Here is a 20,805-nt window from a genome sequence, read left to right as displayed (position 1 = left end):
GATATTTGCTGTCATTTTTCTAAACTTTTAATTGGCCTTACAATTTGCTACAATAAAATTCATTTTATTTTAAAATTGTTGTCAACATGCTTAGTTTAGTAACATTTGAATGGAGTAGGAAAAAATGGATTTTTAAATGTGAGCTTCAGGGTATTTTCTGATTAGTGCTTTAATTTAAAAATAATTTTTTTTCAGATGGTAGTCCTCTACAGAGAAGCTTTTTTGGAAATGATATAAGGAACTGTATTTTACTTCTGTCCAGGATTTCTTGGTTTAGACCTAACAAAGCTGGAGCTCAAACATATGTTTGAACTTAGCAGCTTCAATTTGCAAAATGGCCTTACCTTTGCTCGGCAGGTGAAGGTTTATTGGAGGTTTCTCAACATTTTTGGTAGCGCTTTGAGTACTTTGAAGAGTTGGTTGGATGCTAGTACAGGTCCAAAAGACAGGGGTTAGGAATAAACAATTTTTGTCTTTTAGCAGCAGTTTTACTGTTTCAGCTAAGGTACTATTTGACCTCTCCGTAACTCTCTCCCCTCATCCACCTTTTGCACTTTTATTTTAACTCAGAAATATGTTGAAAATTTAGGTTTAGGATTTGTTTCAAGTTTCCTTGATCTTGAAAATTTAGACTTTGTTTTGAACTTCCTTTGAATATCAATCTAGGATGACTTATAAGTTATTGGTAATGGTCAGATGTCTATGCTAATGTCTCTTAACAGGCTTACATACTGTTAACCCCAGGATCATGTTTTCTGATTTAAAATCTTTGTGTGGAGATGGGAGTTCATTTGAAGTGGCTTAATTCCTGGCACTGACAAAGGACTCCTAAAGATAATTATAGATCAACTGACAAGCATTTATTAGGCATTGACTGTGTGCTAGGTACTGGGGATAGGATAAAAGGAGGAGAAATCCCAGGCCCTGCTTTTGAGGATTTAGTCTAACTAGGTAGAAGACAAAATTATAAAGCCCTTGCAAACAGTATGTAATTAACTGCTAAGTTGTGTGTGTTCCAGATGGGAATTGTGGTAAACTCAAAGCAGGGGGTTATCATGGGCTGAAGCTTGTATGAACAACTTAGTTACGAGTGATTATTCCTGTGACTTGCATGATTCTCTGTAGGAGTTTGCCAAAATTGGTTTTAAAACATTGTCAGTGTGTTTGAAAGGGTTTTCAGGAGAAATGTTGCATCTGAAACTTTTTTGTTCTTTCAGTCATTAAAGGATAATTTGTCACTTGTTCTGGGGTGAAAGTGGACTTTCAGCTATTCAGCATGGATAAGACAGATATGGGCCTGGGACTACATTTAGAGAATGTGATAAAGCCTTTTTATTCTCTTAATCTATAGTTTCTTTCCTGGTATTTCTTTAATGACAGCTAAAATACAGTGTCATTTGTAATGGCTATGTTTTCCCTCTGAAGGGGTGTCTACTAGGGTTCTCCCTCTTTTGTACTGGCAGTGTAGATGAATGCCCAAGTGTCTTGTGAAAAGAGCCAAAAGCTTCAGCTGGGGCAGGTACATCTGCTGTAGCTTCAGGTAAATAAGGATAACACCAAAGGCCAGTTTTCTTAGCTCTCCAGAATCTCTTGGATGTCATTTTGTTTTGGAGTACTGTTGAAGATGTTCACTGTACTCCAGTAAGCCCTTTATGATGAAGAGCCAAGTAACTTTTGCTATCATGTGTTTCCCCTTGTAACTTATATTTCGTCTGAGTGTGTCTCAATTTATCCTTTAATATAGAACCCTGAACAAGATATATCTGTGAGAAATCCTGTGCCTTTGTAAACTCTGTGCCTGCTCTAGTACATCAACCTTAGATCGTTGACTTTTAAAAATTTCAACATACAACCTGTCACTCTTAAGTTTGCCTGATATGGGAGGTTGATGTAGGATTTTATGCCATTACCAAAAAATCTATTTTTTTATAGAATCCTTTATTTTCCAGTACTTTTATCCCAAAGTAATTAGGGCAATGCTGAGCCTTTAAAATAATCTAAAATTAAATGAGAAAAATATCTTTCTAATCTGGAAATGCAATAGCTAAATTAGAACAAAGGAGAAATCTGGAAATTAAAAAAGAATACAACTAAGATTTTTTCACCAAAATCATAACAGACTAGAATTAGGAAGTGTACTCCTTTGAAGCTTGGAAAGCTTGAAGGAGGAATTTTCGGATTAAAAAGAAGGACAGTCCTACTGTACACAGTGAGTGCTAACTACATAGGGACTTATTACCCTAATAAAAAACGAAAATAAAGTCAAACCAATCTAGATCAGTTCTTTGAAAAAACATTGCTATTTGACTTTAGTAAGAAGATGTTAGGGGTATGTCTCTGTAATATACATGTATTGTCATGTAGGACAATCATCATAGTTTCCCTGAGCCTGCTGGTGTCACTGACAAAACTTACTCTTTGGCATTTGAATCATTGGTGTGACCAATTATTGCATTTTTCTCTAGGGTTGTAACGTCTGTATGGTTTTTCTATCTTGATTCATTTTAATCCAGCTGGATTCACAATTATTCCTTTACAGAACAGCTTGTATTTGGCATAGCTGTAAAAAAAATTCAGTGTCTTCTAAATAAGGTTCTTTTTCAATTGGAAATTCCGTCTTCGCAGTTAAAACATTTGTAAACATAACACAGTTTAGATAGAGCTGAACGGCTTTGCAAGACTGCTATTTTTGAAATGGAGGAGGCTTTTCCTAAAGAGCAGTTTGGTGATATTGGGCTCTTAGAACTCCCTTGAAAGCTGTTGGAGTTTACTGCTGCGTGTATTGGGTCAGATGAAGGAAGAAACATGTATTTGTTGGCTTGCAATATTCAGGAAATATTGGTGTGTCTAGAAGAATACTGAATAAATTTTGGGTCTTATTTTCCTTTATTTCAAAGGATCCTTCATGTATCTTTTGTTCCCTGAGATTAGAGATGTTGGTGATCCTGGAAGATGTTCCAAGACTTTCACCCTGTAGTATTTCTAATAACTGAAAGGAACTGTGGCCAAGTTGGGCAAACTTAACCTCCTAACTCTACCCCCTTCTTTGGCTGAAGCAACAGTTTTTATGTTGTTGTTGGAATATACTTAAGTGAGAGAGCCACACAACCTCCCCCATGAACAGCCAGGATTTTGATTGAGTGGTAACAAAATGGAACATGTTCCCTCAGCATGGCTTTTCCTTCTTCTCAAATCCACAGAACAATATAGATTTTTCAAGGCTGTTCTCCTGGAATCAAAGTGTAATGGCACTTTTGTAGCAGTCCTTGAACAGAAAACTATAATGGTATTGCCTTGAGGCTGGAATCATACAAAATAAATATTATATCTCTGATTCTTCTCTCATTTAATTTTTTTCTGGGCTTATCCAGAGGAGAGTCAAACTAAGATTTAGACAAATATAAATAGAAACAAGCCACAAAGTGTAGTGTTGCAACCCAGTCTTAATTTGAACTCAGTCTTTTACTGATAAAAGTTTACCTTTTAGGAGACTATTGTAATTGTTCTTAATCCTTTGAATACCTTTCCTTTTCAGAAGGGTTTTTTAAAGTAAAGTAGTTCTTAAGGCATGTTCACTTTCTACCTGCCTAAAAATGCTCTTCTGTCAGTGCCCTAATACAACACTGAAAAATTTTCTGCTTTATCAGAGAAGAGCATGTCCAGGATTGGTGCCAGCTGTTATGCGAGGCTGCCTCCAAAAGTAACTCTCAAAAACTACTCTTCAGTTGGGCCCTTTGTGGTCAGAAAAAAATGTGATACAGTATATAATGAAAGAGAAAGATCAGAGGAGTTAAGTAACTTTGACATAAGAACATTAATTCTCTGTCATTGTCAGGACTGTGAATTCTGTGAATCTTATTTTAAAATTCTGTGAATCTTATTTTTTAAAAGGTTCCAAATGCCCTACAAATACCTCAGGATTAGTTTTTTTAAAAATTACACCTGGCCAACAATTGCTCTTTGGCACCCTTTTTCCTGCCCCAAATTTTACCTCCCCAAAGCAAAAACAAAACCAGAAAACCCCACATTTTGATTTTGGGGAAATTTTACTAAAATGGGGCTTTAAAAATAATCCCTGGCTTGGATTGACTAAATTGGCAGATGTCCAGCAATGCCAAACCATTTGCCGTCTGCTAGTAGTAAGCATAGTCACCAGTTTTAGTCATTTAGCTCTCTATTTCAGGTTACTTATATTCAGTACAAATTGTGAATATTCATCTTCCAGGGATGCATTAATTCTTAGGCCAGAGTGTTTCTGTTTCATGTAAGAAAGGTGCCTCTCCTCCTAAGTGCATACACCTCCTTAAAGTGAACTATTACACTAATCACATCTTAATAGTGGGACTATTTTTAAAGGTATCACGCTATTTTCATTTTATGCTTCTAAATGAACATCTACATTACAAAGCATTCTTGGAGTGTGCTGTTTGTGCTAAGCAGGATCGCCATTTTATTAGAGGTCAGTAACAATAGTTCTTCCTTTCCCTCTTCCACCCTGGACTGTGATTTGATAAATTGTACTGGGCTGTGGGTAGGAATGGAGCTGTGAGAGGCAGACTTAAACTCTTACAGAATAATAGACTGATGCTTGTTGTGTGCATTTTGTATATAAAACTAGGGCAGTGTCTTACAGAAAGTTATCACTGTGTCTCAAATCTGACTTGCCAGCACGTAGGAAGTTTGTTTTGGTTTCAAAATGTACTTTACCCCATGGTGGCTGGCAGGGTACAATACTATTGACATCACTGTGTTTCAAATAGAAAATTAACAAGTAGCTACTGTTGTGATTGCAGATTGCCTTCCCAGTCCCTGTGAGAGAATGCTTTTTCTTTTGGACAGCAACACTTCTCAGCCCCTTGGTACCATTAAATCAGCCAATGGGGGCTGCCAGAATAGGGATGAACACCAACAAAAGACTGAAGAGTAGAAAAACTGTTAATAATGCAAAAATCTTTAATCAGTTTCCAAATTGATGTGAAAGATAAATAATTTAAAAAAATTTCTCTCCCACCCACAGCTAAGTTTTGACAGTAGGCCAGGTTCAGAGCCTGATCTCTCCAGAGAGAAGTATCCTTTCCCTCCACCCAAAACCCTGGAGAGTTGCCAAAGGAAAATAAGCTATTTTGTATTTAGAACAAATTGCCACTGTTTTCACCAGTGATGTAGCCCTATTTCCCAGACTTTGAAACTTGGAACACAGAAAGTTCTTGTGTGACCAAAGAAGAAATATGGTGAATGAATGATCAAGTTTTTTTTTTTTTTTTAACAAAATTCTTGTAAACAGATATGAGAGGGAATGAGACATATGCATGGAAGTTAAGTTGAGCACAGAATGGATATCAAGTGAGCAATTTCCGTTAAATCACTTTGGAGATTGGGTTCCTTGTGGGAGTTTCAGTAGAGAACATATGCCTCTGGAACCAGATTTTAATTATTTTTTTCACATGAGGCTGTCAAGAGTCAAGTCTCCCTTAGAGATGAATGCAGAACAATAAAAATGAAATAATTTATGTGTTCTGTACTGTAGGCTTCAAGGGATCAGCAGTCCTGAGAGCTTGTAAAACTATGGAGACATGAGTTTCTCATCTTATCAAATGAGATAAAAACTGTTCATTTAATTTTTTTCCCCCTTGCATTGTGGAGTATTTCTTTTTAGACTTTTTCCCCTCATACCTGGGTTTTCTTAGCTATTTTTTTTTCTATTTTCTCCTTAATAATTGCCTTCCTGTCATCATACTTTTTATTATCACCATTTCTTGAACAACAGCTGGAACAGAGGCCAGACTTATCAGTCAGGTTTTCTACTTGCTAGGAGGCCTGTCAGTAAGGTCAGAAAGTTGATATTGGTGACCAAAAAAATGGATTTTAAAAAATTATCTGTGAATTTTATTTGATATTGTTGACCTAGTCCCCCATCACTGTAAATACTTTGATAAGTCACTCTCTTGTAAATGGATGCAGTTCCCAACCCTCTGCTTCATGTCTACTCTTAACAAGAGTTGGTTGGAGATTGTCAGTTACTCTACGTGTAGTCATCTTGGGTGGCGACCACAGCTGCACACCAAAGTATAGAGTTCTGGCATCCATAAGCAAATCTCTCATGAATGTTGGCCTGCCATCTGATTATACTGTTTGGAGGCCCCTGTATTTTTACCTCAACTTTGCTGAGTTAGGGAGGCCCAGAAATATCCACTAGAAATTGTTACATCCCTTCTCCCCACTGTGGGCCAGTCATTCTGTTTGGGTATTGGAAGAACTAAAACGACTAAAAAGTATGGATTCATTCTTATCCAGAAGATAATTAAAATATAGTGTGATTAGTGTAAAAATCAAGTATTAATTATCTGAGGAAGGGATATGACAAGGAAGGCCTCATGGAAGAAACAGTAGTTTGGCTGTGGGCTGACAAATGAGTTAGATGCCCACTAGAGGACAGTGGAGGAAAGGGTATTCCAGGTAGAGAAATCCGTAAATACAAACCTTTGGTTTGTGGAAGAGGTTTGCAAAAGGGAATGGATAATGGTAGGTGGAGCTGGAAAGGTGGTAGGCCAAATTATAGCATCTTCAAACAGATAAAGATTACTACTGGCATCTTTAAAAAATTTTTACAGCATCTAATTCAGTGGCATAATAGAATGTAGCTCTTTGTTTACTGATGGTCATTGTTATTGACTGAGTGCCACTTCATCCTCTTCATATCTCTGAGATGTAAAGACTAAAATTTCAGCCTACATGGAATCTGTGTAGTTTAAGAAAGAATATGTCACTGTCATCATTAATTTATTGAGTACTCACCTCTCCCCTGCTCGCTTCCCCCGCTCCACTCTTTCTCTCTCTCTAAACCTTTGAAAGACATAATCCCAACAGTAATTCAGAATTGATGTTCTGAAGTCCCGAGCTCTGATAGTGATCTGTAGTAATTTGCTCTAATAGTTTAACATAGATTCCTGGAGGTCCTGGGTTGTACTATGAAATAATGTAAGATTTATTTGAAGTCTTCTTCAAATAAAGAAGAACACTATTTTATATAAACACTATTATCAGTTCTTGTTTTTATATAAAATAGTGTTCTTTTTCCAAACCTTTGAGGAAAATTATGACTTCTGGAAGGCATACTATATTTAACTTTCTGGCTTTAAATACTCTCTGGTGACTTCCCTCGTGGCACAGTGGTTAAGAATCTGCCTGCCAATGCAGGAGACACGGGTTCGAGCCCTGGTCCGGGAAGATCCCATATGCCGCAGAGCAACTAAGCCTGTGTGCCACAGCTACTGAGCCTGCGCTCTAGAGCCTGCGACGCACAACTAGTGAAGCCCGCGTGCCACAGCCACTGAAGCCCATGCACCTAGAGCCTGTGCTCCGCAACAAGAGAAGCCACCGCTATGAGAAGCCCGTGCACCGCAACGAAGAGTAGCCCCTGCTCGCCGCAACTGGAGAAAGCCCGTGCGCAGCGGTAAAGACACAATGCAGCCAAAAATGTTTAAATCCATAAATAAATAAATTTATTTTTAAAAAATAGAATAACTTAAAAAAAAACAAAAAACTCTCTGGCTCCCTACCCTGAGAACTACTTTGATTTTACTGGGAGAAACTGATTTTTAAAAGTTTTCAAAGAATGAGTAACATGTATCTCAACCTTACTGATTTTCTTATCTTGTATATAGATGAGCCCTTTAAGTGCTGAGGTGGATAAATGTGACTATAGAATAATTTATATTATCATAATATTATGTACTTTATATAATTTACAACTTCATTATAACACTTGTAAATATTCCTATCTGGTTATTTTACACGATACCAGTTGAATTAAGAGGAATATTAATGAAAGCAGTTTTTTTCTGAAAAGTGAGAAGAGGGTCCTAGCTATTCTCCTAAGTTTTAATTTTATTGTCCTTAAGCCCCATGACACCACAGTCAATTCCGACGCTAGGGAAATGCCACTTACTAAGTTACTCACTGGAAGTTAATAGTCTATTTTTTATGAAGTAGATAATATATAAGTTGTAAATGAAGCATATAATTATCATGTGCCGTTTTATGGGAATAGCTTGTCTAAAGCTTATTTCACAAACAGAGTAAGCTGAACAGCAGAATATGATCATATTTGTTTTTTGTAATAAAGTTCATGTGTAGCATGATTGTGCTTGATATCTGGATCCATCTTTAATGTCATTTTTTTTTATAAGAAAAGGAGGCAGGCAGTTTTTTGGTTTTTTTTTTTTTTTTGGTAACTGTAGATTTTCAGAAAATTCTCAGCATGTTACATTTTAGAGAAATGCTGGAGTACAAAATGTGTAGGAAAAACAGCTAGTTGCTGTCATGTGCAAAAGTGTTGTGTAGAGAGTTGGGAAACCTGGCCACAAGCCACTGCAGCTTTGAAGAAAGTGGCTCAAGGGAGGACTCACAGCCCATTGCGTAACATTCAACAGAGAGGAAAATACAGTACTGTCCCTATCGCTTGACTTGTTTTCCATTTTTATTTCGTTACTTGGCAAAGTCTTGGTATCCCGTAGTGGAGGAATGAAAGACAAGTAAGTTCCAGTGAAGGACCGTGCCTCCAAGGGCATCAGCCAATGGATGGTTTGTGAGGCTGGGCAGGCGTTAAATTTCTTATTGTTGTTGGGCAGAGGGATTAGAGTTTCAAGAGACGACTTGAAAAACATCATCGTGAGATAGATGCTTGCAATTTCTTTCTGAAAGGGAATTCTTTCCTCTCTCCTCCCTCAACAGTGTGCTTCTTCTGGTTGATATACCTATGCATTAAAATATCACACCTACTAGCAGGGACCATTTTATGGCAAAATCATTTCCCCTCATGTTCTGTGATATTTCACTTTGGCAGTAGAGTTTACAAGGTTTGAAATCAAAAGCAGCACTGGTTCTTTCAGGGAAAAATGATCCCAATCTACCAAAATAAAAGCCAAACAGACTCTAATTGTTCCTTCTCCCACAAGGGGCTTGCCCTTTTTGAAGGTGTGGGTAATTCTGATAGGACCTTCTCTCTAACAGGGTTAGTCACTGGGAATTGCCTCTTCCCCTGGGTAAAACCCACTTTTAAATCTCATTTTAAAACAGACCTCAAAGTGTCTTTGAAAATAAAAGTACTTTTGCCATCTCTCCATTGTCTTGCCCCCTCCCTCTCTGCAAGACTCCAGTTTTCTCACAAGGCACCTCCTGCTGCAGTGTCTAATCTTAACTTCGCTTTACAGTCGCTCACGCTAAATTAGGAAAGATTTTAGTTGTATAGTTTTTATTGAGCTATTGATGCGTTGTGAAAAGTTAAGTAACTGCTAACCAGGGTGCTACATTTTTTTCCATCAAGTCTGATTACGTTAATTTTACAATGTGAGGTTTTTTCCTATTGACTGTTAGTCTAATGTTCATCAGAATATTCAGAACAGCAGCCTTAACTTTCCCCAACCTTCTTACCCTACTTTGACTAAAGGTACAGAACCATGCCTTTCATGAATCCTTCTTCTTTATGTCAGTTCTTCCACTCCTTGAAGACTTGAAAAACATCGTCTCATGATAGTTGCAAGTTTTTTCTCAGTACATAAGGATTTTCAAATCAAACCAAGCTTTTTTTCTTCTCTGTCTCTTGTCCTCTTTTTCCCCCATTGTCTTACAGTTCATGATTTGGCAGCTCTGTACAAGAGACTCCTGAGCCACCAGTCACATGAGAATGAAGGCAAGAAAAGAAAGAACCAGATGGCATCAAAAGATATGCCTTTCTAGGTCATTGGTGGTTAAGCTTGCAATCTGGTTACCAGCAGGGAGACTATGGGGGAGAGGGTGGAGAGCAGCACAGCACCATTGTAAGGGAAGAAGAATTTTGCCATACAGTTCGTTTTGTAATTTGTTGGAGAGAAAAAACTTACACATGGAAGAGAATGGATTTTCTGATTGAACTTTCCAGTTGACAGTCACAGAGAATCCATTGCATTTACTTAAAAGTGGCATATAAGCACATGTGAAAAACTGTGTGCAGTATTTGAATGGCAACTTTGAAAAGTGTGGCTCCGCCTTGGTCAGCTGCTATTGTTCAACTTCCATTAACCCTTTGTTATTCTATTCTCCAAATGCCTGATTCACTTATAAGTACAAAAACTGGAGGAAATGACATTTGGCTCCCACACATACACTTGTCCCCACAGAAGAGCAGAGGACATCATTCACCACTCATCCTTCATAATATTATCTATTTTGAAGGACCCTATTTACAAAACATGGAAAATGGCATCACTGGCCTTTGTGAGACATGTTATCTCAGGGTATGTTTTCTTAGTATAAACTGCATCTTGGAGCACATTTAAAATTACTTGACTGAAGAAATGTTCAATAGTGGAACCCTCCTACACTGTTGGTGGGCATGTAAATTGGTGCAGGCATTATGGAGAACAGTATAGATGTTCCTTAATAAACTAAAAACAGAGTTACCATATGATCCTGCAATCCCACTCTTGGGCATATATCCAGAGAAAACTCTAATTCAGAAAGATACAGGCGGGATGTACCTGGTGGTCCAGCGGGTAAGACTCCATGCTTGCAATGCCGGGGGCGCAGGTTCGATCCCTGGTTGAGGAACTAAGATCCCACATGCAGTGTGGCCCCCCAAAAAAACCAAACTCCATGCCAGTGGTGATGGTTACACAACTCTCTAAATATACCCAAAAATCATTGAATTGTACAAGTAAAGCAAGTGAATTATATGGTATGTAAATTATAACTCAATAAAAATTCAAAAAAATACATGCACCCCAATGTTCATTGCAGCGCTATTTACAATAGCCAAGACCTGGAAGCAACCTAAATGTCCATCAACAGATGAATGGATAAAGAAGATGTGGTGTATATATATACAATGGAATATTACTCAGCCATAAAAAAGAACGAAATAATGACATTTGCAGCAACATGGATGGACCTAGAGATTATCATATTAAGTGAAGTTAAGTCAGACAGAGAAAGACAACTATCATATGATATCACTTATATGTGGGATCTAAAAAAAATGATACAAATGAACTTATTTAGAAAACAGACGTAGACTCACAGACGTAGAAAACAAACTTATGCTTACCAAAGGGGATAGCAGGGTAGGGGTGGGGGAGATAAATTAGGAGTTTGGGATTAACATATACACAGTACTATATATAAAATAAACAACAAGGACCTATGGTACAGCACAGGGACTTATAGTCAATATCTTGTAATAGCCTATAATGGAAAAGAATCTGAAAAAAAAAATGTATGTATAACCAAATCACTTTGTTGTACACCTGAAACTAACACAACATTGTAAATTAACTATACTTCAATTTTTAAAAATGGCTAAACAAATTGACTTGACTGAAGAAATGTTCAATAGTGGCTAATAAAAAATATTTTAGAGGGGCAGTCTGCCTTCCCTGTTCATTTAGGCATTACTTACACCTTGACTCCTTTGGCCTGGGTAGCTCCTGATTTGACAGTGCTATTGTAGATCACCAGACTGCTGAACTTGGCTGATATTTCCTTATAGAATTCCAATTCAGTTGTTTTCTCTTGAATGAAAAAAGCTATTTTTAATTTTTGGTTTAAACTTGGTCCCAATGTGTGCACTTTGAATCCTTTACTCTTTTAATTACCTTGAAAATCCTTGCTTTTTTCATAAACAAATTCAGCATCCCTCAAGTTCAAAGTCAAGTTTCAACCTCTTTTAAAAGGCTGCCTTCTCCAAGTACAATCTCTCCTTTTATTCAGATTCTGTTGCCCTTGATACCTGTATGACTCATTTCATTGTGAACTAAATGAAACAAAATGTTTCATTTTGTAGTCTAGATTATAAACTCTTAAAATATACGTTTTTTTTTTACTTCTCCCACTCAAGCAAGTGTCTGGAACATCATTGCTGAGTACACAAAAGTCATGTAATATACAACTGAATGATTTTTTAAAAAGAGAAAACAGACATTTTAATATTGTTAGTTGATTTCTTCTCTTTTTTTGGGGGGGACTGCTTTTTTTTGTGGTCTTCATTGCTGTGCACGGGCTCTCTCTAGTTGAGGCAAGCGGGGACTACTCTTCGTTGCAATGCATGGGCTTCTCATTGCAGTGACTTCTCTTGTTGCAGAGCATGGGCTCTAGGCATGCGGGCTTCAGCAGTTGCAGCACGCAGGCTCAGCAGTTGCGGCGCACAGGCTGCAGTAGTTGTGGCATGCGGGCTCAGCAGTTGTGGTGCTCAGGCCTACTTGCTCCACGGCATGTGGGACCTTCCTGGACCAGGGATCAAACTCGTGTCCCCTGCATTGGCAGGCGGACTCTTAACCACTGTGCCACCAGGGAAGTCCCTTTTTAATTGATTTCTGCCTAGATTGTTTTTTTTTTTTCACATTAAAGCATAGTTTTTTTTTTTCATCTTTTTTTTTTATTGAAGTATAGTTGATTTACAATGTTGTGCCAGTCTCTGCTATACAGGAAAGTGACTCAGTTATCCATATATATATGTATGTGTGTGTATACACACACACACACACACACTCCTTTTTTTATATTCTTTTCCATTATGGTTTATCCCAGGAAATTGGATATAGTTCCCTGTGCTATACAGTAGGACCTTGTTGTTTATCCATTCTAAATGTAATAGTTTGCATCTGCCAACCCCAAACTGTCAGTCCATCCCTCTCCCTTCCCACCTCCCCCTTGGCAATCACAAGTCTGATCTCTGTGTCTGTTTCTGTTTTGTAGATATGTTCATTTGTGCCATATTTTAGATTCCACACATAAGTGATATCATATGATATTTGTCTTTCTCTGTCTGACTTACTTCACTTAGTATGATAATCTCTAGTTGCATCCATGTTGCTGCAAATTCTGCTTAGATGTTAATATGACTTTAACTTAGATCTCACAAAACAGAAAACTGACCCACCCATTTTTTTCTTGATATGAAACTATAGTAAGGAGTCATTTTGAAGTTTCTTAAGCTAAAAGTAAAAGTTCCTATATATGCACTGAATTGCTGGGGTTAAATAATTTAAACAAAATTGACAATTTATTCCTGTGGCAAAATACTTGTTAACTTTACTAGTTAGTTGCTTTGTTAACTTTTTTAGATGACTGAATTCAGAGCTCCCTTGGGAGCCTCTAATTATTGCAAGAGAACCACCAGTCTCTCTCCACCCTCCAGTCATCTCACATGAGTTCGTTGTTAGGCATATGCTATAATAATCCTAATGAAGAGTTTAAAGGCACTTTTAATTTTTTTTATTTTTATTTTTTGAATTTTATTTATTTTTTTATACAGCAGGTTCTTATTAGTTATCCATTTTATACCTATTAGTGTATATATGTCAATCCCAATCTCTCAATTCATCACACCACCATCACCCCCGCCACTTTCCGCCCTTGGTGTCCATACATTTGTTCTTTACATCTGTGTCTCAATTTCTGCGCTGAAAACTGGTTCACCTGTGCCATTTTTCTAGGTTCCACATATATGCGTTAATATGCGATATTTGTTTTTCTCTTTCTGACTTACTTCACGCCATATGACAGTCCCTAGATTCATCCACGTCTCTACGAGTGACCCGATTTCGTTCCTTCTTACAGCTGAGTAATATTCCATTGTATATATGTACCACAACTTCTTTATCCATTCTTCTGTTGATGGGCATTTAGGTTGCTTCCATGACCTGGCTATTGTAAATAGTGCTGCAATGAACATTCAGGTGCATGTGTCTTTTTGAATTACAGTTTTCTCTGGGTATATGCCCAGTAGTGGGATTGCTGGGTCATATGGTAATTCTATTTTTAGTTTTTTAAGGAACCTCCTTATTGTTCTCCATAGTGGCTGTGTCAATTTACATTCCCACTAACAGTGCAAGAGGGTTCCCTTTTCTCCACACCCTCTCCAGCATTTGTTGTCTGTAGATTTTCTGATGATGCCCATTCTAACTGGTGTGAGGTGATACCTCATTGTAGTTTTGATTTGCATTTCTCTAATAATTAGTGATGTTGAGCATCTTTTCATGTGCTTTGTGGCCGTCTGTATGTCTTCTTTGGAGAAATGTCTATTTAGGTCTTCTGCCCATTTTTGGATTGGGTTGTTTGTTTTTTTAATATTGAGCTGCGTGAGCTATTTATATATTTTGGAGATTAATCCTTTGTCCGTTGATTCATTTGCAAATATTTTCTCCCATTCTGAGGGTTGCCTTTTTGTCTTGCTTGTAGTTTCCTTTGCTTTGCAAAAGCTTTTAAGTTTCATTAGATCCCATTTGTTTATTTTTGTTTTTATTTCCATTACTCTAGGAGGTGGATCAAAAAAGATCTTGCTGTGATTTATATCAAAGAGTGTTCTTCCTGTGTTTTCCTCTGAGAGTTTTATAGTGTCCGGTCTTACATTTAGGTCTCTAATCCATTTTGAGTTTATTTTTGTGTATGGTGTTGGGGAGTGTTCTAATTTCATTCTTTAAGGTAGCTGTCCAGTTTTCCCAGCACCACTTATTGAAGAGACTGTCTTTTCTCCACTGTATATCCTTGCCTCCTTTGTCATAGATTAGTTGACCATAGGTACATGGGTTTAGCTCTGGGCTTTCTATTCTGTTCCATTGATCTATATTTCTGTTTTTGTTCAAGTACCGTATTGTCTTGATTACCGTAGCTTTGTAGTGTAGTCTGAAGTCAGGGAATCTGATTCCTCCGGCTCCGTTTTTTTCCCTCAAGACTATTTTGGCTATTCGGGGTCTTTTGTGTCTCCATACAAATTTTAAGATTTTTTGTTCTAGTTCTGTAAAAAATGCCACTGGTAATTTGATAGGGATTGCATTGAATCTGTAGATTGCTTTGGGTAGTATAGTCATTTTCACAATGTTGATTCTTCCAATCCAAGAACATGGTATATCTCTCCATCTGTTTGTATCATCTTTAATTTCTTTCATCAGTGTCTTAGCGTTTTCTGCATACAGGTCTTTTGTCTCCATAGGTAGGTTTATTCCTAGGTATTTTGTTCTTTTTGTTGCAGTGGTAAATGGGAGTGTTTCTTTAATTTCTCTTTCAGATTTTTCATCATTAGTGTATAAGAATGCAAGAGATTTCTGTGCATTAATTTTGTATCCTGCAACTTACCAAAGTCATTGATTAGCTCTAGTAGTTTTCTGGTGGCATCTTTAGGATTCTCTGTATAGTATCATGTCATCTGCAAACAGTGACTGTTTTACTTCTTCTTTTCCAATTTGGATTCCTTTTATTTCTTTTTCTTCTCTGATTGCCGTGGCTAGGACTTCCAAAACTATGTTGAATAATAGTGGTGAGAGTGGACATCCTTGTCTTGTTCCTGATCTTAGAGGAAATGCTTTCAGTTTTTCACCATTGAGAATGATGTTTGCTGTGGGTTTGTCATATATGGCCTTTATTATGTTGAGGTAGTTTTCCTCTATGCCCCCTTTCTGGAGAGTTTTTATCATAAATGGTGTTGAATTTTGTCAAAAGTTTTTTCTGCATCTATTGAGATGATCATAGGGTTTTTCTTCTTCAATTTGTTAATATGGTGTATCACATTGATTGATTTGCATATATTGAAGAATCCTTGCATCCCTGGGATAAATCCCACTTGATCATGGTGTATGATCCTTTTAATGTGTTGTTGGATTCTGTTTGCTAGTATTTTGTTGAGGATTTTTGCATCTATATTCATCAGTGATATTGGTCTGTAATTTTCTTTTTTTGTAGTATCTTTGTCTGGTTTTGGTATCAGGGTGATGGTGGCCTCATAGAATGAGTTTGGGAGTGTTCCTTCCTCTGCAATTTTTTGGAAGAGTTTGAGAAGGATGGGTGTTAGCGCTTCTCTAAATGTTTGATAGAATTCACCTGTGAAGCCATCTGTTCCTGGACTTTTGTTTGTTGGAAGATTTTTAATCACAGTTTCAATTTCATTACTTGTGATTGGTCTGTTCATATTTTCTATTTCTTCCTGGTTCAGTCTTGGAATGTTATACCTTTCTAAGAATGTGTCCATTTCTTCCTGGTTGTCCATTTTATTGGCATAAAGTTGCTTGTAGTAGTCTCTTAGGATGCTTTGTATCTCTGTGGTGTCTGTGGCGACTTCTCCTTTTTCATTTCTAATTTTATTGATTTGCGTCCTCTCCCTCTTTTTCTTGATGAGTCTGGCTAATGGTTTATCAATTTTGTTTATCTTCTCAAAGAACCAGCTTTTAGTTGTATTGATCTTTGCTTTTATTTTCTTTGTTTTTATTTCATTTATTTCTGCTCTGATCTTTATGATTTCTTTCCTTCTACTAACTTTGGGTTTTGTTTGTTCTTCTTTCTCTAGTTCCTTTAGGTGTAAGGTTAGATTGTTTATTTGAGATCTTTCTTGTTTCTTGAGGTAGGCTTGTATAGGTATAAACTTCCCTCTTAGAACAGCTTTTTCTGCATCCCATCAGTTTTGGATCGTCGTGTTTTCATTGTCATTTGTCTCTAGGTATTTTTTGATTTCCTCTTTGATTTCTTCAGTGATCTCTTGGTTATTTAGTAGTGTATTTTTTAGCCTCCATGTGTTTGTGTTTTTTACGTTTTTCCCCTGTAATTGATTTCTAATCTCATAGCGTTGTGGTCAGAAAAGATACTTGATATGATTTCAATTTTCTTAAATTTACTGAGGCTTGATTTGTGACCCAAGGTGTGATCTTTCCTGGAGAATGTTCCATGCGCACTCGAGAAGAAAGTGTAATCTGCTGTTTTTGGATGGAATGTCCTATAAATATCAATTAAATCTATCTGGTCTATTGTGTCATTTAAAGCTTGTGTTTCCTTAGTAATTTTCTTTTTGGATGATCTGTCCATTGGTGTAAGTGAGGTGTTAAAGTCCCCCACTATTATTGTGTTACTGTCGATTTCCTCTTTTATAGCTGTTAGCAATTGCCTTATGTATTGAGGTGCTCCTATGTTGGGAGCATATATATTTATAATTGTTATACCTTCTTCTTGGATTGATCCCTTGATCATTATGTAGTGTCCTTCCTTGTCTCTTGTAACATTCTTTATTTTAAAGTCTATTTTATCTGATATGAGTACTGCTACTCTGGCTTTCTTTTGATTTCCATTTGCATGGAATATCTTTTTCCAACCCCTCACTTTCAGTCTGTATGTGTCCCTAGGTCTGAAGTGGGTCTCTTGTAGACAGCATATATACAGGTCTTGTTTCTGTATCCATTCAGTGAGCCTGTGTCTTTTGGTTGGAGCATTTAATCCATTCACATTTAAGGTAATTATCGATATGTATGTTCCTGTTACCATTTTATTAATTGTTTTGGGTTTGTTTTTGTAGGTCCTCTTCTTCTCTTGTGTGTCCCACTTCGAGAAGTTCCTTTAGCATTTGTTGTAAAGCTGATTTGGTAGTGCTGAATTCTCTTAGCTTTTGCTTGTCTGTAAAGCTTTTGATTTCTCCATCGAATCTGAATGAGATCCTTGCAGGGTAGAGTAATCTTGGTTGTAGGTTCTTCCCTTTCATCACTTTAAATATGTCATGCCTCTCCCTTCTGGCTTGTAGAGTTTCTACTGAGAAATCAGCTGTTAACCTTATGGGAGTTCCCTTGTATGTTATTTGTCGTTTTTCCCTTGCTGCTTTCAATAATTTTTGTTTGTCTTTAATTTTTGCCACTTTGATTACTATGTGTCTTGGCGTGTTTCTCCTTGGGTTTATCCTGTATGGGACTCTCTGCACTTCCTGGACTTGGGTAGCTATTTCCTTTCCCATGTTAGGGAAGTTTTCGACTATAATCTCTTCAAATATTTTCTCGGGTCCTTTCTCTCTCTTTCCTCCTTCTGGGACCCCTATAATGCGAATGTTGTTACGTTTAATGTTGTCCCAGAGGTCTCGTAGGCTGTCTTCATTTCTTTTCATTCTTTTTTCTTTATTCTGTTCCACAGCAGTGAATTCCACCGTTCTGTCTTCCAGGTCATTTATCCGTTCTTCTGCCTCAGTTATTCTGCTATTGATTCCTTCTAGTGTATTTTTCATTTCAGTTATTGTATTGTTCATCTCTGTTTGTTTGTTCTTTAATTCTTCTAGGTCTTCGTTAAACATTTCTTTCATCTTCTCAATCTTTGCCTCCATTCTTTTTCTGAGGTCCTGGATCATCTTCACTATCTTTATTCTGAATTCTTTTTCTGGAAGGTTGCCTATCTCCACTTCATTTAGTTTTTTCAGGGCTTTTATCTTGTTCCTTCATCTAGTACATAGCCCTCTGCCTTTTCATCTTGTCTATCTTTCTGTGAATGTGGTATTTGTTCCACAGGCTGCACGATTGTAGTTTTTCTTGTTTCTGCTGTCTGCCTTCTGGTGGATGAGGCTATCTAAGAGGATTGAGCAAGTTTCCTGATGGGCGGGACTGGTGGTGGGTAGAGCTGGCTGTTGGTCTGCTGGGCAGAGCTCAGTAAAACTTTAATCCACTTTTCTGCTGATGGGTGGGGCTGTGTTCCCTTCCTGTTAATTGTTTGGCCTGAGGCGACCCAACACTGGAGCCTACCAGGGCTCTTTGGTGGGGCTAATGGCGGACTCTGGGAGGGCTTATGCCAAGGAGTACTTCCCAGAACTTCTGCCAGTGTCCTTGTCCTCATGGTGAGACACAGCCACCCCCTGCCTCTACAGGAGACCCTCCAACACTAGCAGGTAGGTCTGGTTCAGTCTCCTATGGGGTCACTGCTCCTTCCCCTGGGTCCCGATGCGCACACTACTTTGTGTGTGCCCTCCAAGAGTGGAGTCTCTGTTTCCCCCAGTCCTGTCAAAGTCCTGCAATCAAATCCCGCTAGCCTTCAAAGTCTGATTCTCTAGGAATTCCTCCTCCCGTTGCTGGACCCCCAGGTTGGGAAGCCTGACGTGGGGCTCAGAACCTTCACTCCAGTGGGTGGACTTCTGTGGTATAAGTGTTCTCCAGTTTGTGAGTCACCCACCCAGCAGTTATGGGATTTGATTTTATTGTGATTGCGCCCCTCCTACCGTCTCATTGTGGCTTCTCCTTTGTCTTTGGATGTGGGGTATCTTTTTTGGTGAGTTCCAGTGTCTTCCTGTCGATGATTGTTCAGCACCTAGTTGTGATTCCAGTGCTTTCGCAAGAGGGAGTGAGAGCACGTCCTTCTGCTCCGCCATCTTGAACCAATCTCAAAGCCACTTTTTAATGTGGACTTTATTTTGTTTAGTTTTAGCCTGTTCAGCAAGAGCACTCTGTGATTATGTGAGAGTCCTCACCTAAGGGATTTTCCAATTAAAAATGAAAATTCTACTAAAGGTTCTATGATTTTGGGTAGCATAGCAGGGGAGGAGAGTGACTTTAAAATTGTTTAATCTCATTAAGGGGAATCCATTGATAATCCTTTAATTTAGGGAAAGTTTAAAAATTTTTTTTCATTATCCACATTAGGTATGTCAGGTTTCAGCCTGGAGCCAATTAGTAGATTTTAGTTGTTGAACTGAATAAAGAGACTTGGAATGGAAATGCTAGCGGACCTTTAACTAGCTGGGCTAGTGGGTACTGGAAGAATCTTGACAATTCATCTGCCAGATCTCTGACCTCACTACCCTTAATCATCCTTACTTGTCAGTGACATAATTGGCTGCCTTCTCCTATTCCTCTTTGAAATTGCTAGCATTTGAGAATGTCTCTTAACATTATTTCTTATGTATTAAGACAGAGAAAGCATAGTTCGGTGGCTGAGCTAGTAGACCGTTTTGGCCCTCTTTGAGGAAAAAATGGAGGATGTGTTCTGTTCGTGGGGCAGTTGAAACAGTTGCTAAATGTTCAATTATGGCTCTTTATGGAATAGAGCTAATCTATGAACACATCTGTGGGTTTTCTTTTCAGATATATTATTAACTGATGAATTATGTTATACTTTATGAAGCACAGGACCAGATATACGAACTAGTATTGTTTCAGGGTGAAATTATGTACCCAGAACTCTCATCATGGTAATCATAGTTCCTGTAGGGTATAGGGAATATAAATTCATGAGGCTCTCTGCTAGCATTTACAGGAGAAATTTTCCCTAACTTGCCCACAGGATGGGTGTATTAAAGAATACAGTGATTTTTAGTGAAGAATTCTGTCATGGCTTTTTTCCATGTGTAGAAAATTGGAGGTGGTAAGGGGTAGTAAGAGAGAGGGGAGAGGGAACAAATAAAAATGAAAAGCTAATGATAGCTGGTACACTTAGATATTAGGAAATAGGGAACTATTTTATGGGTTGTTGTTTCAGTGGCTAGAATTGACCTCAGGGCCATATATTTTGCCTAACCCTGTCCTCACTGGCCACAGAATTTTGCTGTTTCTATTGTGTTGGATCATATGAAGTTGCCATTTTTATAAGTGAGAAATGGTTGAATATCAGAAATTTTGTATGGTTCAACCTAATACATAATAACAAACACTGTAGGATGGCTACAGTTGTGGAGAAGGGTGTGTGTGTGTGTGTGTGTGTGTGTGAATGAAAGGTGGAAGGGAGGAAATGGAAATTTGTGAGCATTTGGGGGTGCTTTGAAGCTGAAAACCTCTACTCTAGCCTGTGGTTTTACACATTCAAAATCAAATACAGTTGCCCAAATATGTTTTCCTACTTCCACATTAATACAGTTGAGACAGTTTATGGGGCAGGTTAAAATTAAATCACCTCTGACAGAGATAACCATTGGGGATAATAATCTGAAGTGACTGATGTCTTCAGAGTACAACAGAAATGTCAGAAACTGAAAACCAGTAGGCACACCTGCACTTGCATGCAGATACTTTGTTGAAACTGAAGAATTAGGGGCGTAACATGGTTATAGAC

At 37.9% G+C, this 20,805-nt stretch overlaps 1 protein-coding gene across 4 annotated transcripts in view; it reads left to right on the top strand.

The window, feature by feature from the left end:
• Nucleotides 1-20,805, top strand: part of MXI1 (MAX interactor 1, dimerization protein) — an 83,905-nt gene that overhangs the window by 55,946 nt on the left and 7,154 nt on the right. The window lies entirely within an intron of this gene.

The sequence above is a fragment of the Balaenoptera ricei genome, chromosome 16 (assembly GCF_028023285.1).
Source record: "Balaenoptera ricei isolate mBalRic1 chromosome 16, mBalRic1.hap2, whole genome shotgun sequence".
Classification (NCBI taxonomy): Eukaryota; Metazoa; Chordata; class Mammalia; order Artiodactyla; family Balaenopteridae; genus Balaenoptera; species Balaenoptera ricei.
This window is presented reverse-complemented; position numbering and strand designations above follow the sequence as displayed.